Raw genomic sequence first — 16,116 nt, 5'->3', positions numbered from 1 at the left:
CCAGTGAATCCTTAGCCTTTGGATTAGTGGAAGCTGATAATGTGTACATTTCATAAATAGTTTTCTAATAATCAGAAGGCTGGCTGTTAGCTCGCACTCAGAGGTGGACTATGAATGGCTAGGACAGGAGCTGAGACCCAGCCCAAGATAGTTTGACTTTGACCTATGTAATAGTAGGTGTTTCGACAATTGCAGAGGTTCTCTTATCAGCGAGTTTGCCTTGCAGAGAATTAAACACAGATGTGGCTTCTAATTTGGGGAGCATCAGTTCACAGCCTGGTTTCTGCAAAGGGTTTGACCTTCATAGTGTCAACAGGACTGTCTTGTGATTATCCAGCATGTTGATATATAGATAAAGGACTCAATAACATCTGGCCTCAGATAAATATTATGGGAACGTCAGGGTCATGGCTATGTTCTAAACAATGAAAGTTTTGCTGATTTCATAAACTTCTGCCTTGTTATGGAACTCTTTCTCCGAGCACAATATGACCATTCTCAGATGTCATAGGCTGCGGGGGAACAAAGGTTGGACCTACTAACACTGCTCAAGAGGCAGTGTGCGTTCCCTGCCCCTCTCTGCAAACACTAAGGACCTAATGATGGCCTTGAGGAGGAGACTGCCCTTGCTTGGTGTTACCGCCCTGGAGTTGCCCACACCACTGGATGTTCAACTCATTTTGGTTGACTTCAATGCAGTAATTTCTTTGCTCTTATCTTGGTGTCTTATCTGGACTGAACAGAATGTGTTTACATGACAAAGCCATGCAACAGTCTGCCTTTATAATGTTGAGGCACCACCTACCCTGACAGAAGTTCAAGTATATTTTGCTTTGTGTGTGTGTGTATATGTGTGTGTGTGCTGTGTGTGTGTTCGTGTGCATGTGTGTGCTGTGTGTGTACATGTGCATGTGACTTCTCTGTGTGTCTATGTGTGTGTGCTGTGTGTGCATGTACTTGTGTGTGCATGTGTGTGTGTGCTGTGTGTGCACACGTGTGTGTGCGTGCGAGTACGTGTGTGGTGTTATTTCCTTACTGGGCAATGTGGGTCCCAATGGTGAAGCCATACTCTTATAGCCTTGGCCTTTTAGGTGAACATTCCGTGCGAGGCCAGGCTCTGGAGCTGCATCTTAATAAAGCTGCTTGGGTTGCACTGTGGATAGTCGGCAGCATTTTAAGGAAGCACTGCCCCCGGCCCCTTTGGTGGATGACTCTGATTTTAAAGTATGAAGCCTTAGGGAAATCGGCCAGATTCCGGGTCTTTGAAAAGTAAACCATGGGTTTTCTGTAACACCATCAGCCGGTCCAGAGGAGACACGGGCTGCAAGCTTTCAGAGTTTGCGCTGGTGATTCTGCTGAGCTGCAATCCCCTCCTAGCTGCCTTCCGCACAGTGCTCCTTTGTGCACTTTGTGCATCCTCATTCTGTGGCGGTCAGGGGGCTGGCATTTCTAACCCTCAGCCCTGTGGCTGTTTTCTTGACACAGTCATGTTAGCATCATAAGGCTGCTTCAAGATCCCACAGAAAAGGGAGAGTTTGAAGGTTTGAGACTTCCTGTTGAGCTATAGAACGGAAGCTGGTGGTGTGTGAGAAAGTGACATGCATTGTAATTGATCAAACCCCCTTGTCAATTCCTGGGCTGGAAATGTAGAGAAAGCGTCTTACGTTCTCTGAAAACCCCGTGGCTTTTAACACTTAGCCTCCGTCAACAGGGGAGTGTGTTCACAGGGAAGGATGGGTTCTGCCTGGCCAAGGGAGTCTCTGCTGGCTGACTGTTGCCCTCTTCTGGACAGTCCAGAACCAGTGTAAGCAAGGAGAGGGGCCCACTGCTTTCACTAAAGATCCGGTGGTGACCAGAGACAGCCGGTTAAGAACAGTCTGAAATCAAAGACCCGGCCTGTTTGACCAAGGGAGAAGCTGGCAGAGCACAGTGGCCTGGAACCCGGGCCACCCAGATCAAGGTGGAAGGCAGAGCTGGAGGAATTCCCAAATGACTGTGTCATTGCTATGCTTGCTCGCTTTCTGCTGACATTTACATGGTCAGAGTTTATGGACACTCATCCCACCGCTTGTCACCAGACCTGCACTACACGGGGCCTTTCTTAACCTGACTGAGCAGTGTTTTCTGAGATATGGCCCTAAAAGCACAAGAAACTAAGGGGAAAAAAGTAAAGTGGGCTTCATGAGAATGAAAATGCTGTGGCTCAAAGACCACGATTGAGGAAAAAGGGCAGCCCCCAGTGTGCTCTCCATCTTCCTCTCTGTTGTAGGAGGCTTCTTGTCCGTTTCCCAGCTGCCCAGACTCCCGAAATAACCACACAGAATCCATATTATCTAAATCACTGCTTGGTCCATTAGCTCTAGCTTCTTATTTTCTAGCGCTTACATCTTAATTTAACTCATCTCCATTAATCTGTGCATCACCACGAGGTTGTGGCCTACCAGCAAAGTTTTACCACATCTGTCTCCTGTGGCAGCTCCATGGCTTCTCTCTGACTCCGCCTTCCTTCTCCCAGCATTCAGCTTGATTTTTCCCTGCCTAGCTCTGTTCTTCCCTGCTCTGCTATGGGCTCAAAGCAGTTCTTGATTAATCAAGCATACAGAGGGGAATCCCACATCATCTAACACTGTGACCTTTAAACACAGTTCCTCATGTTGTGGGGACCCCCTCCCTATCATACAATTACTTCATTGTTACTTCATAACTGTACTTTCGCTACTGTTATGAATTGTAATGTAAATATCCTTGGAGATAGAGTTTATCAAAGGGGTAATGACCCACAGGTTGAGAACCACTAGCCTACAGGGAGGAACTATTTGCAGCTCCTGTGTATATTAAGAAACGTGTGTCCAGAATCACGAAGAACTGCAGCTCAGTGATGAAAAAGACAAACTGCCCAGCACAATTATGGTAAGGGATATAGACTGATGTCCCTCAAGGTGGAGCACAAGAGGGTGCGAACATGGAAACCGTCAGGATGCGTGAGGAGAGCAAGAACGAAGCCAACGTGCAAACGGCTCCATATTCAGCAGTGTGTCTTCAGTAAGAAACATTAGCAAGAAGGGAGAGAGAGAGAGAGAGGCTGCCGACCGGCTCATGAAATGCTCCTCTGGGAATCCCTTTGCCCGTTTCTTCAAAATGTTTTGTGAGGATTATCTCAAGAGCTAACAATTCTCTCCCTAAGTTGGTACTCATGATAAATGAAAATTGCTTCCACATAAAACCTCACTATCAAATCTTTCCCCCAGCACTGTGTTTCTAATAAGAACACCAGATGGAAACAGCACAGATGTCAGCAGAGGAGTGGGTATGTTCACGTGATGCAGGGCTATCCAGCTCTGTGAAGTGGAGTACTGTGATAGTCTCGACATGAGTCGATCCTGAGAACACTCTAGGGAAAGAAAGCAGCGTCAAAAGCACCTAAGGCACGGTTCTGTCTCAGTGAGCTCTAGAGAAGGAACCCCACAGAGCTGAGAGCTGGGTCGCCTTGTCCAGGGTCTGAGCAAGAAAATAACAGGATGGAACTTTTAATTGATATGAAGTTCCTTTTTGGAGTGAGGAAAATAGTCTAAAATTAGGTAAGGGTGAGAGTTGTGTAATTCTATAAATTTGCTGTTAAACTGAATTTTTACTCATTTTATTCATTGTGTGTGGGAGAGAGAGGTGTGTGAGGGGCATGAAATCGAGCAGTGGAGTAGATGGACATATATGTCAAAGTGCACATTTGAAAGTCAGAGGCCAGCTGGCAGGAGTTGGTTCTCCCCTGCCCACATGTGGGACCTGGTAATTGAGATCAGGTTGTCACGCCAGCATGCAAGTGCTTCTGTACACTGAGCCATTCTGCAAGCCCTGATCTGTATTCTTGAAATGTAACTAAATCACAGTGAGACTATTAAGATAAAAATTAATACTATGAAGTAGATAACGTGGTAGTTTAATAACTGAAGCTCCTGTATTTATTGACGGCCACACCGTGCTGATGACAAAGCCAATGCTCTAAAGCAGTGGTCAGCTCCAAAGCTTGGATGCTGACCACAGTGTGATCTTCCAAGGCTTTGTTTGCACAGAGAGGTAGCTAGAAGGGGCTTTAATGTAGGACCTATGTTCTTAGACTGGGGGTGGAGCCATAATTCTAAAATAAATCACCCTGGCTCACCATTTTATTGAGGAGTGGCCTGAGGACGTGGAAACGGCCTGATGGATGGTCAGAGCACAGAAGTTTTGGTGCATCACAGAGGACATGTCCTGGGATCGGTCCAGGTGCCCCGACAGACTGATGTGTTTCAGCATGATCTGCTGACCCTGTTGAAACAGTGGACACCTTGGCTGCATTCCAGGTACACTGGTTCAGACACACAGCACCATGGGACTTTTGTCATCTGGGTGAATGAGGCCAGAGGTCCTGGTAATGGCTGATAGGTCTCAGGACACAGGGCCTTGCTGACTGAGGGGTTTCAGGGAGTGCTAGTCTCTTCCTGGCCTTTGAACTCTTGGGGAATGACAGGCTGATGTGTGCACGGTGTGGTGATCCCAGAGCAGGGCTCCAGAGGACCCATTGCGGGACATTATCTCACTGTGCTACCCAAGCTGTCCTTAAACTCACGATCCTTATGTCTCATCCTCCTGAGTACCGGGATTACTGGTATGTACCATATCTGACTTAATTCTCCTTCAAAGTTAAATCAGTTATGATAATATCAAGTTTTAAACAAATTCTCAATATTCACCTAATATTTGAATACTTCAGTGTGCCCGATGCTAATGTGCCGTGATTCTAGACCTGTAGATAGAGAAATGCTTGGACAGTTTTACATAAAGTGCAGATGGGGCTACTGCTAATGCCTGGTGTTCTATAGACCTGTCATTGGCTTTGCGGTTCCTGCCAGTGACCCTTGTACTTGAGCATCAAAGCACTCACGTCTCTCTCGAAGACTGTAAACCAAGTCAACACATCCTGGGGTTATCACTGACGTTCGCTCTGTTGCCCTTGTCTCCACCCCCTCTCCCCTGTGTCCTACAAGACTAATTATTACAAAAGATTTAAGAGAAACTGGGGAGAAGGGTGGCAAGCTTAAGGCCTGCCTGGCCGATTTACTGTCTCAAAATTAAAAATACAAAGAGGGCTGGGCTTTGTACCCGCCCCCCCACTCCATCTAACTGCTGTTTCCTATTGCTTGTGTGAATCTGTATTCTATTTTCAGATGGTTTCCTCCCTGTAGACAGTACTGAGATCCTTTTGGGGTATCCATAAATAGGCAAACCTCATTTGCAGTTTCAGGACTTTGCCCATGGGGTGACCCATCTGCCCATTTTCATATTTGCCCTTGTGGTTGGAGAACTTGACAAAAATGGGAATCACACTTCCTTTAAGAAGCACAAACATGCAAATTACTTTAAACCCGCTTCTCCTCACATGCTCCAGGGGACTGGCTTCATGCACAAGGCCTGTAGCATGTGGGATTTGGGATTTGTGATGAGCCTGTGGGCCATGCCTGGGGTTAGGGGGAAGAGGCAAGGGGTCCCTAAACTTGAAGGTTAGTGTTAGGAATTCAGCTATCCTCTTGTGTACTTCTAGCAATTTTAACCAGTGGAGAGAGAATAAAACACTTAGCAATAGGAGTGTATAGTGACATTAAAAGCGTTGGGTGTGCTCTGCTTTCCAGCTGGAGGCCTTTGTCAAATGAATCACCAGCCATACCTGTGGCACTGATCTGGAAGAGCACCCCCTGCTGCTTGAGGGCTTCCTTCCAGCATTGCACCTCTGTGCTGCCAGTCTTGGGATGAGAGTTCTTCACTTGGCCATCATTCGCAAGGTGTGGATACTGAGATACAGGATTAGAAGCCTAACTGCTAATTTAGAATGAGATCTTTGTTTTCTAGGAAGAGATCAGATTGATTTAATGATTCCTAAAAATAGCATAGGCCACTGAAGTGTCAAGAGATGAAACGAGGGGCCTTTAGGGTCTGGTTGGGGTTGAGGGTTCATCGCCATCCTGCACATGACTTAAGGCAGTGAAACCCTTGCTCACAGAACTGTGCCCTGAGAGGACCCCATTGTTTGAAAAGGCTGAGACAAATGGGATGGTCCACTTTCAATTCCACGTCGGGACGTTGGCAACATGAGGGCCACAGAAGCACTGTGGCCTTGCAGGGGGACAAAGGTGCCTGAGGACCCCTGGACAGACCACGATGCCTTCTGAAGTGACCGTTGCTAAGGAATATCCAACCATGGTCTTTTACATAGGTTTCTTGAAGTGGAAGATGTCTCAGGACCATCTATAGATTCTATTTTGAGCTGTGGAAGAATGGTGTATCTTGCAGGATGGCTCAGCATATATGGAGTTTGCTGCCAAGCTGACTATGTGAGTTCCTTCCCTTGAACACACATGGTGGAAGGAGAGAACTGATTCCTGCATGCTGCTCTTTGACCTTCACATGTGCCCTGGAGCATGCAAGCGCCATACATACATGCATACCTGCACACATACATACATACAGACAGACAGGCAGACCGACACAAAGTATTTCCAATGTATGTCATGGCTAGCTGTTATGGAAAACATACCTACATATTTGGATGAATTTTTTTTTAATGTTAAAGTAAAATTCTAGCCGGGCGGTGGTGGCGCACGCCTTTAATCCCAGCACTCGGGAGGCAGAGGCAGGTGGATCTCTGGGAGTTCGAGGCCATCCTGGTCTACAAGAGCTAGTTCCGGGACAGGCACCAAAGCTACAGAGAAACCCTGTCCCGAAAAACCAAAAAAAAAAAAATTCTAAAATGAATGCATTACCCTGGCTGTTGTAATTACCCTTCTGATGGGAAATTTGATCTCCATGATCCACTTTCTCTGCTAGGAATTAGTATAAAAAGAAATGACAGTTTAATTGCAAGTTACAAACTGTGATGCAAAGTCATTATCCTGAAAGGTTTGTGAGTCTGAGAGAGTAAAATCTCCGGCAGCTTCCAAACTGTCAGATCTAATGCACAGTGAGCTGTGGAATTAAGACCGGCATGGATAGGCCTCTGCACCCTCAGCACGGAAGCTTTCCATTCTGAGCACCAATGTCAAGGACAGGAGTCAGCGACCCTGGGAGCCCTGATGCGGCAGAGGCACCCTTGGGAGCCTCAGCTAGGTTGTACCATCTCAACCTGGTAGCTGTTAAGATACTGAGTGCTCTCATTCCTTTTGGTACACACCTTCTGCAGTCTCTGAGTTTTCAAAGAAGCATGTTGATGTGCACTGTCTATAAAGCAAAGAGCGATAGATCCAAATCTGAGTGTTTAGAGACAGTTGCAATAATATAGGGTATTTTTGCTTATTAATGGAAGTGCATCAATATTTGAACCTTCTGAGGAACGTGGGATGCATTTTTGTGTAGGTGGAGTTTCTCTGTGTCCCAGCAGCCGCTCCTGAATGTTCGGCTGGTAGCTCAGGTGTGTTACTAGCTAACTCTTCTGTTTTGAATTAACCCATATTTCTTATCTACCCTCTGCCACATGGCAGTACATTCTTTCTTCCCTCGGCATCTGCTCCTGACTCCTGAGACGCTGCCCTTCTTCCCAGCATTCTCTCTGACCTGAAAAAGCCTGCCTAGCTATCAGCCAATCAGCCTTTTATTAACAGGGATATCAACACATTCTCACAGTGTACAGAAGGATGATTTTCTAGAGTTTTTCTGTTGTCAGCTTGCCTGAGTCCCTATTCTCCTTGAATATCATCCGTACAGCTCCCTCGTTACTGGGACAACCAAAAAGATGCACCATTTGTAAACTAATCCACAAACAGCACTGTCCCTACTGAAGAGAGTGGGATTTGTATACTTTATTATCAGGAGCTAGTGTCTCCCTGGCTTTTGCCCACTAAGACAGTGTAAAACATAATAGTGGGTTTCTGTTACTGAAAAACCAGGATATGAAACTGAAACTGTCTTATTGCCAGTTTAAACAGAGAATGAAGGCCATGGCAGGGACGCAGATATTCTGAAGCAAACTTTGTGAGTCTGTATGTGACTTTCCCATACCCATCATGTCACAAATTAATTTGTGAGGAATTGCTTTGGATCATCTCTGACTTTATTTTACATTTAACTTTTTGCGTTTCTCTCTTCAGCAGTCTTATCTGGGATAGGCATTGCTTTCCATCGGAGAGGACTGGTATATTCCTGATTTACCTGCAGTGTGCCCTTAGCTTGATGAAAACCTCTCAAGAGGGCAAGCACTTGTGGGTGGTGTTCACTGGCTGTGGATGTGAGCACAGTTGAGCAAATGCCAGAAATACCCAGTATGAACGGCTGGTAGACCAGTCTGCCTTCCCTCTGCTCTTCTCTGTCCTACCACATCCTTGAGTTCAAATATCTGCAAGATAAGGAAGGTGCGTTATCTGGACCTCAGTCCAGTGCACCCTGATTACTTCATGGCCTTAAGCAACTTCAGGATCACGGGACAGCCTCAGACTTGGGAAGCCAAGCAAGTGCAGGTGTGCTCATGTGACTTGGGGCAACTTATGGCACAGAAAACTTAAAGCGTAAGGACGTTGTTGTTGCTATTTTTCAGTGCCAGGGAACAAGCCCAGAGCTTTGTGCAGGGCAGGTAAGTGAACTAATACTGAGATACATGCTCAGACCTTGGATTTTTGAGAAAGAATTCCATATGTAGCCCAGTATGGCTTTAAGCAGGGTATTCCGTAATGGCCTGGTGCTGGCTAGTTTTTATGTCAACTTGACACAAACTAGAGTCATCAGAGAGAAAGGAGCCTCAATTAAGAAAATGTTGCTATAAGATTGGGCTGTAGGCCATTTTCTTAATTAGTGATCTGTGGGGGAGAGCTCGGTCCACTGTGGGTGCTGCCACTCTTGGGCTGGTGGTTCCGGGTTCTGTACTAACCATACAGAACAAGCCAGTAAGCAGCTCCCCTCCACGGCCTCTGCATCAGCTCCTGTCTCCAGGTTCTTCCCTGCTCGAGTTCCTGTACTATGTGGAAGCATAAGCCAAATAAACCTTCCCTCTGCAAGTGACATTTTGTCGTGGTGTTCTACTACAGCAGTAGAAACCATAACAAGACCTCAGTGCTATATTGTGGCCACGTGATTAGTTTTTAATTTAACTATCTCCCCTATGACAAAAAGTGCATGTATAATAAAACAGCCAATTAGCAAGGATTCTGTTCGTATTATTTCCCATCAATATTTTTGGAAGATGGGAAATGTTACTGATGGTCAGAGGAAGTGGTGGTTAATACATTCACAGACATCTTATCTGAATCATTGGACAGAGTCAGCATGATCTAGGTGCATAGTGCCTTAAGGGGACAAATCTCCTGTGGTCAACCACCTTAGTTAATATTCAGTGAATAAAGAGAAGCGAGATTTCCAGAGGACGGGTTCCGTAGACGGCTGTGATGTCAAAGTGTGCAGGCTTTGCGTGGGTTGAGAGTTGGAAGCCATTATCAACCCTTGTAGGGAGTGGAGATGGAAGCTCCCAAGTAAGCAAAGTCCAGAGTGGATGTGTATTTTGACCATGGGCACAGCACCCTGAAGGCCTCAGACCCATGGGATGATAGGCAAAGCCAGTACTAGTATCTGTCAGACTGGAGAGAGATGAGGAAATGCCCCTCAGCGGTCCCAGGATGAGCGTTTGTGGATGACTGTCCAGTGTGTGCAGTAGCAACCGCAGCTCTTCCCTCAGATGCTCACAGCCTGAGAAGGCTCACCTGAGAGTCCTCCTTCCCAGACCACCTAACCTCTCCCCTCTGCTGTGCCTGACGAGCTTCCCCATTGTGGTGGTAGTGGCCGAAGAATCCCAACTAACCCCAGCTTCACACACATGTCCGTGTGTCTGTCCATTTTCATTTTCTCACTACCCCATCCACGGTCCTGGGAACCGAGCTGCCTGGGTCATGGTAAACCTGAGTGAAATCAGTCAACGTGTGCACAAGGACCGGACTGAAAAGGCAGGTTTACAGACACGGAAGGGCTTCCAGGAACTAGAAACGGTTCTGTGATGCCCAAGCGTGTGATGCATCCTCGAGGATCTGGACCCAGACAAACACCATGTAATTTCAGTGTGGACGGAATGAGCAAACAGCCTGTCCCCATGCTGGCCTGTCAGACCTCATGGTAAACTGAGAGATGGGCAACTCTGGAAAGGACAAGGCAGAGAGAGACAGAATCGTAGCACCAACTGGCAATCCTTCAATATAAATACCAAACAGACACACCTTAAGTGTAGGGCATCTTTAACTCGGGGGGACATGAAGGGGTAAGGCTGCGATCTAAGATGAAGATTGGACATGCTACAGTTTAAAATATTAGGGATGGTTTTGATCAGTTTCTAGAGAAAATACAGCCAGCCAAACTTGTGTTTGAGTGCACCATTTGGGAGACACTCCAGAGAAGAAGAGGCGAGGGAATAGGACCGACTCTGCCGAGAAAGGGCCTCAAGGCAGGGCACCTCGAGCGAGCTCCCATTTGACACCAGTGCTGCTCACTGCCTTGTCTCAAAGACTGGTTTCTGAGAGCATGCGTGAGCTAGCAACTGTAGAAAATTATCTTGCTCGGCCCTAACATTTTCGGGGGCACATCCTTGACCGTTAAAGAAATGTAGCTTCCCTTGCTTCAACAACACAGAGAAGGCTGCGGAGGAAAAGAGGCGAGCTGGAGCCGGAGGCATCGTGGGCTTGTGCATTGCAAGCTGATGCACGGGAAGATGGACGCCGAGAGGCTGTGATATCAACTCTGATGGTGCCCACTGGAGTGAAGGCTCTGGTGCTTATGCCTAGACTCTCCAGAACTTGAACTCCAGGCTTGTGATTTGAATCAAGAAAACCCAGTTCCTCTGAGGAGGGAGCCAAGGACGGAAGCTCCCTGCATGCTCCCATTAGGAACAAGATGCATATTCAGTACTCAGGTAAGTGATGCGGGATGCCCTTCTGTATGCTGTGAAAATGTGCTGTTTTTATTAGTTGATAAATAAAGCTGCTTCAACCTATGGCAGGGCAGAATATAGCTAGTCAGGAATGCCAAACTGAATACAGGGAGAAAGAAGGTAGGGTCAAGGGAAATGCCAGCAGCCGCCGTAGAAGCAAGATGTGATGTAACAAGCCATGAGCCTTGTGATAAAATATAAACTTATATAAATGGGCTAATTTAAATGTAAGAGCTAGCCAGCAATAAGCCTGAGCCATTGGCCAAACAGTTATAATTAATATTAAGCCTCTGAGTGGTGATTTTGAACGCAGCTGTAGGACCAGGTGGAAGACAGAAAAGCTTCTGGAACAGATAAGGAATCAATTTTCCTAGTGGTCTGTTGAAATGGATTGGAAGGAAAGTTGCTGGTGACTCAAAAGGATGTCATGTGAAGGATAAGATAATCAAGCACACTCGATGATCCTGTGATTGGAGTTTCCCTGTGGGGTTTCATGACCCAGGACTGGTGTTTCCCCCTCATTGGTTACATGTCAGCTTTAATCCCACGCAATCTGATCACGTAAATTCTCTCTCAGCCATCCTGCCACATTTTCTGGTGGCAGAATGGATATGTTTATTGGGCAGGCACAGCTTGGATTTTTTCTGGTGGTAGCATTTTATTGATTTGCTCTTTTGTAATCAAATCAAATAAGCAAACCTGACTAGGGCCCTGAGCAGCGAGAACAGGGCTTAACTGCTGGATTTGGGCTGGATTTGTTATTTTGTAAACTTTTGCTGATGGACACACTGAACCATGCAACATGAGATAGGAAGTGTGATAAACTGCACACATTAGCCACAGAACGAAGTCCGTTTTTATTCTAGCCCATCCAGATAGCGTGGCACTGGCTGCGGAGGAGAAGGCCTGTGTGATGGAGCTTCTATAACTCAGGCAAGTGTGATTCCAGTCCAGAGACAAGACTTCTTTTCAGCCTGGAGGGCCTTTCCTTCACGGGGCCTCAAACTGTGACTACATTTTACATATGTTTTCAATGTTAGTAGTTAAAGAAAAACAGTAGAAGTCAATCAAAAATTTAATTTTGGAAATGGGATCTATTAAGACACACGTGAACAAAACGCTGATTTTTTTAATCCTTGAGCCACCTATTTAAGACGTTATGTTGACCTAGCAAACATTTTTCATTTGCACCATGGGGAGTATAAGTTTTTAGCCAGGGAGAAGCAGAGGGCAGAGTAGCCTATGAATTGCTTGTATTCACAAAGGTAATCAGAGGAATCAGTGAGTCGGCTACTTCGCCTTTCATAAGGTGCAAGGAAATTGTTCCCAGCAGGCCCTTTGCCGAGTCTCAGTGGCCGTTCACTCCTTGATTCTGCTAACACTGCATGTGGGAAATTAAATCTAAATCAACCTAAAAAGTACCTTCCCCCTTTGTCTGCCTCCCCCACCATGTCTGGGAGGAGACCAGGGGGGCTTAGCAAGTAAGGTGCCGGAACTGGATCCCATTATACACGAAAGATTTATAAATGTTTCTGCTGTGTGTGTGTGTGTGTGTGTGTGTGTGTGTGTGTGTGTGTGTATGTATGTATGTGTGTGTAGACTATGTTTAGGGCAAAAGGGCACAAGGCTGTTCTCGTTCAAACTGGGCATTCACAAACTAGTTGGGAGAAACTTCCAGTCCTGTTGGTGAGCGGACTAAAGACCCTTTGCTTAGGGGGATGCACAGACAAGCACAGAAGCCAGTTGAATGCAAGTTACCTCTGTGAATCTGAAGCCCATGGAGCTGGGTTCTCCAGCTGCCACATATGCTGTCCTTGGCAGCAGCGAAACTGACAGCATGGGATCCATTACAGATGCGCTGGAGTCCCGGCTGCTGATCTTGAAAGGATTGGAAGGGGTCAGGTGCTGGCGTTCAGTTGCCTGGCGCTGTAATCCTAGTGGGGAGGGACAGATTGGAGTGACCTGTGATTTTCAGGTTTCCTTTTGATCTTCTGAACCCCTAATTTGCCTGCCTGGCCACGTGTGCCTTCCAACACAGTCAATGTCCCTCACCTTCCCTACAGGGCGGCGCACCTGTTTCCCAGCACACCCTTTGAAGTGAGCTGCAGTGAAGGCCTCCTTTCCCAGGGCACCATCACTCACCTGCTTCTCCCGACCTTCCCTGACCCACTCAAAAATACTAACTGTAGAGTTCAGACTGGTTCAGGCTGGGGAACTTGATGTGGTCTCTTTGCATTTTGATTTCCAAAAGAAAAGTATATGCCCTGGCTTTTTAAAGGCATTTGAAACCAGAAACTATCAAATAAACATTAAATGGGGTCTCTGTTTTACAGCACCCCAGGGTCATTTGTAGGTCCTAATGGCTTCTTCATGAAGACCTGAAGGAGACCCGAAGGAGGCTCTTTCTTGCCTTGTTTCCCCTGAGCTACATGAACACTGTTGTGGCATTCATGTGGACTCACCTCTTATTTTCAAGTGATTTTTTTTAACTTACCAAATAATTTAACCATTTATCTGCCAGCCCTGTCTAGATCCTGTGTGCTTCTGTTTAGATATTGCTTGATAGCAATTATTTAAAAGCAGACTTCTTGGTTTCCCTTGCTGCTTCTGGTAAACAAAAGCAACAGGTTGGTTTCCCCAATCTAACGAATGTCTTTCGTTACAGAAGGCAAAATCTAGATGAAAACTGGAGACCTTCAAACCTCCTGGCCTCCAACATTAAGTGGTAAAGCAGATTCCTTAAGGATGGGTGTGGGGGCTTTGCTTCCTTTACTTCTTAAGCAATAGGACTTTCAGGCTTATCAATCAATCAATCATCGCAGTCCAGCCTCTTGTCTTTGACATGGGTGGTGACGGAGGCCCCTCTGCTGGTCGAGGATGGAGTGGTGAGACCAGAATCCTCTGGTTTGCACCAGCCCAGACTAGCTGTGGGCGAACAGTCAGCCTCTCGCACAAGAGTAGCCCTTGTTGGTTCCCCTGGCTGAGCAGTGTGGCCTCTCACCTGCCGGGGTTGCTCTAAACCTGGAGATGCCGTTCTTTGGTTGCGAGGACAATTGCTGTCTCTACAGACGACAGTTGGCTCGGCCCAGTGTTGAACGGTCCTGGTGAGGGTGGGCCTGTGTACAAAAGTGAGCAGCCAGGCCAAGTTCCTTTTCTCTGTTGCTTCCGCAGAGACCATGGCACACTAGTTTTCTAGCCCTTTCGTCCACGCCTCCTTGAGCAACACTTGGTGGTCTGTAAATGAAGGCAATGATAGGCAACCGGTTCCCTGCCAAGGGCTGCCGAGAATGTCTGAATAAAATTGTCTCTGAAGACCCATGTAAACAGACCCAGAGAACTTTGACTTAGCTGTCTCGGTATAGCATCTCACCGCAGTGTGTACTTATTTCATTCAGGTCTGGTTTGGCGGGCATGGAGCTGGGCAGATGGTAGTGCCTGGGGAGTGGCTGTAGGCCTTGGAGTCTGATGCAGTGTAATTCCATGGCTTCATTAAAGGCAGAAAGTGTCTGAGTACTAAGCTATGCTGGCAGTAGGCTCTAGTTCTTGATAAAGGGACTGTTGGGAGCGCACAGAGGAGGAGAGAGTGAGAGATGCCTGGCCTGTGCAGGAAGTATGCGGAGCTTCCTGTTGGAGCCTGTGCTGTCTGCCACTGCTATAACATCCGGGTAATAAAGAAACTTCCTCATTCTGTGATACAGCAGGAAGTTCTGCCTCTAGAGGGGAAAGTGCGATGGAGGTTCCCATGACAACTGTCCAGGCTTCCCCTGGGCTTAGAAGTTGTTTTCTTGAGAAGGAATTTGAATAAAACAGAGAAGGTAGCTCAGAACATCTCCCCGAGACCTCACAGACACAAAACTGCTGGGAAGCCTGAGCCAAGGAAAGAAGCTTGTTCTTGGAGGACTGGGGATTCCGAGCTATAAGCTCTCACGACACAGACAGAACACAAACCAAACAGAGTCCACAGCATCTGAGTGTTCCGTGGGATCCAAGTGCCGTGTGTGCATGTGCGTGTGTGTGTCTGTCTGTCTGTCTGCCTGCCTGTCATTCAGAGTGTGTGTGTGTCTGTCTGTCTGTCTGCCTGCCTGTCATTCTGTGTGTGTGTGTCTGTCTGTCTGTCTTTCAGTGTTTATGTGTGTGTCAGTGTGTATAGGCATGAGTGTGTGTCTTTTAGTGTGTATGTGTGTGTACATTTGTGTGTCTGTTTCTCAGTGCATGTGTGTGCACGTGTGTGTATATCTATCTTTCAGTGTGTGTACGTGTGTATATCACTCTTTCAGTGTGTGTGTATATGTGTTCATGTGTGTATGTGTGTATGAATGTGTATGTTGACTTAGCCTTGCTCTTTCATGCTGTCTGTTCATCATCCTAAGATACAAATGAAAACAGAGCTAGAGACCTTGTCTTTTGTGTTTGCTTTTCTCTGTTGGGGTGTTTGGTCGAGGGCTGCGCCTCAGCTTGATGTTAAAGAGTGAAATGATTATTCCATTCTTAACAACCCGAGGCAGCAGCACAGTGTGGAGCTGAGCTGAGCTGAGCATTGCAGTTGGAGGTGGTTAAGACAGTGAAGCTTAGGTTGTCCGATTTACAATTAAAACTTAAAAACGGATGAGGAGAAGAGGGAAACACAATGGCTTTTAATGAGAAAAGACTAACTTAACAGAGTGACAGGGGCCGAAGGGATGGCCTGAGTCTGACATGATTTCCTCCAGCCAGGCTGAGCGACACCAGCGTGACCAGGTCACCAGCCCTCCTGTCTGCTCGTTAATCCCTGGGCCTGCACAGCTGGCCCACATCACCTGCAGTCTGGCAGCTCCATCCACAGCAGGATGAGTGACACTCACCCCTGATCCTGCCCAGGCCAGATGTTTGGAGACAGCGCAGTCTTGTGGATGAAACTGTCTTTTATCTTTGTGATTTGTGACAGCGCTCCATTTGATGATCAAAAGAGCCACCAATAACTCTGTCACAGGCATCCGTTCTGCCTCACCGTGCTAACACGAAGCCCTCCTCCACACGGGGAATCTTACTCACACCCTCCCCCGCCCCATCCTTTCCAGTTTAGGTCTCTGCAGGGTGAGCTGCTGCAGGTGCTGGCTAAGTTACACCTGCTCTGGCTCTCCCAGGATTCCTCTGCTGTCACTGGCTGTGGTGGGAGACAAGGTGGCCTGGGTTGCTTTGCTCCCTCCTTTCCA

Source organism: Microtus oregoni, unplaced genomic scaffold, assembly GCF_018167655.1.
Source record: "Microtus oregoni isolate MIOR12 unplaced genomic scaffold, Mior012 000009F_ref0000495, whole genome shotgun sequence".
Classification (NCBI taxonomy): Eukaryota; Metazoa; Chordata; class Mammalia; order Rodentia; family Cricetidae; genus Microtus; species Microtus oregoni.
This window is presented reverse-complemented; position numbering follows the sequence as displayed.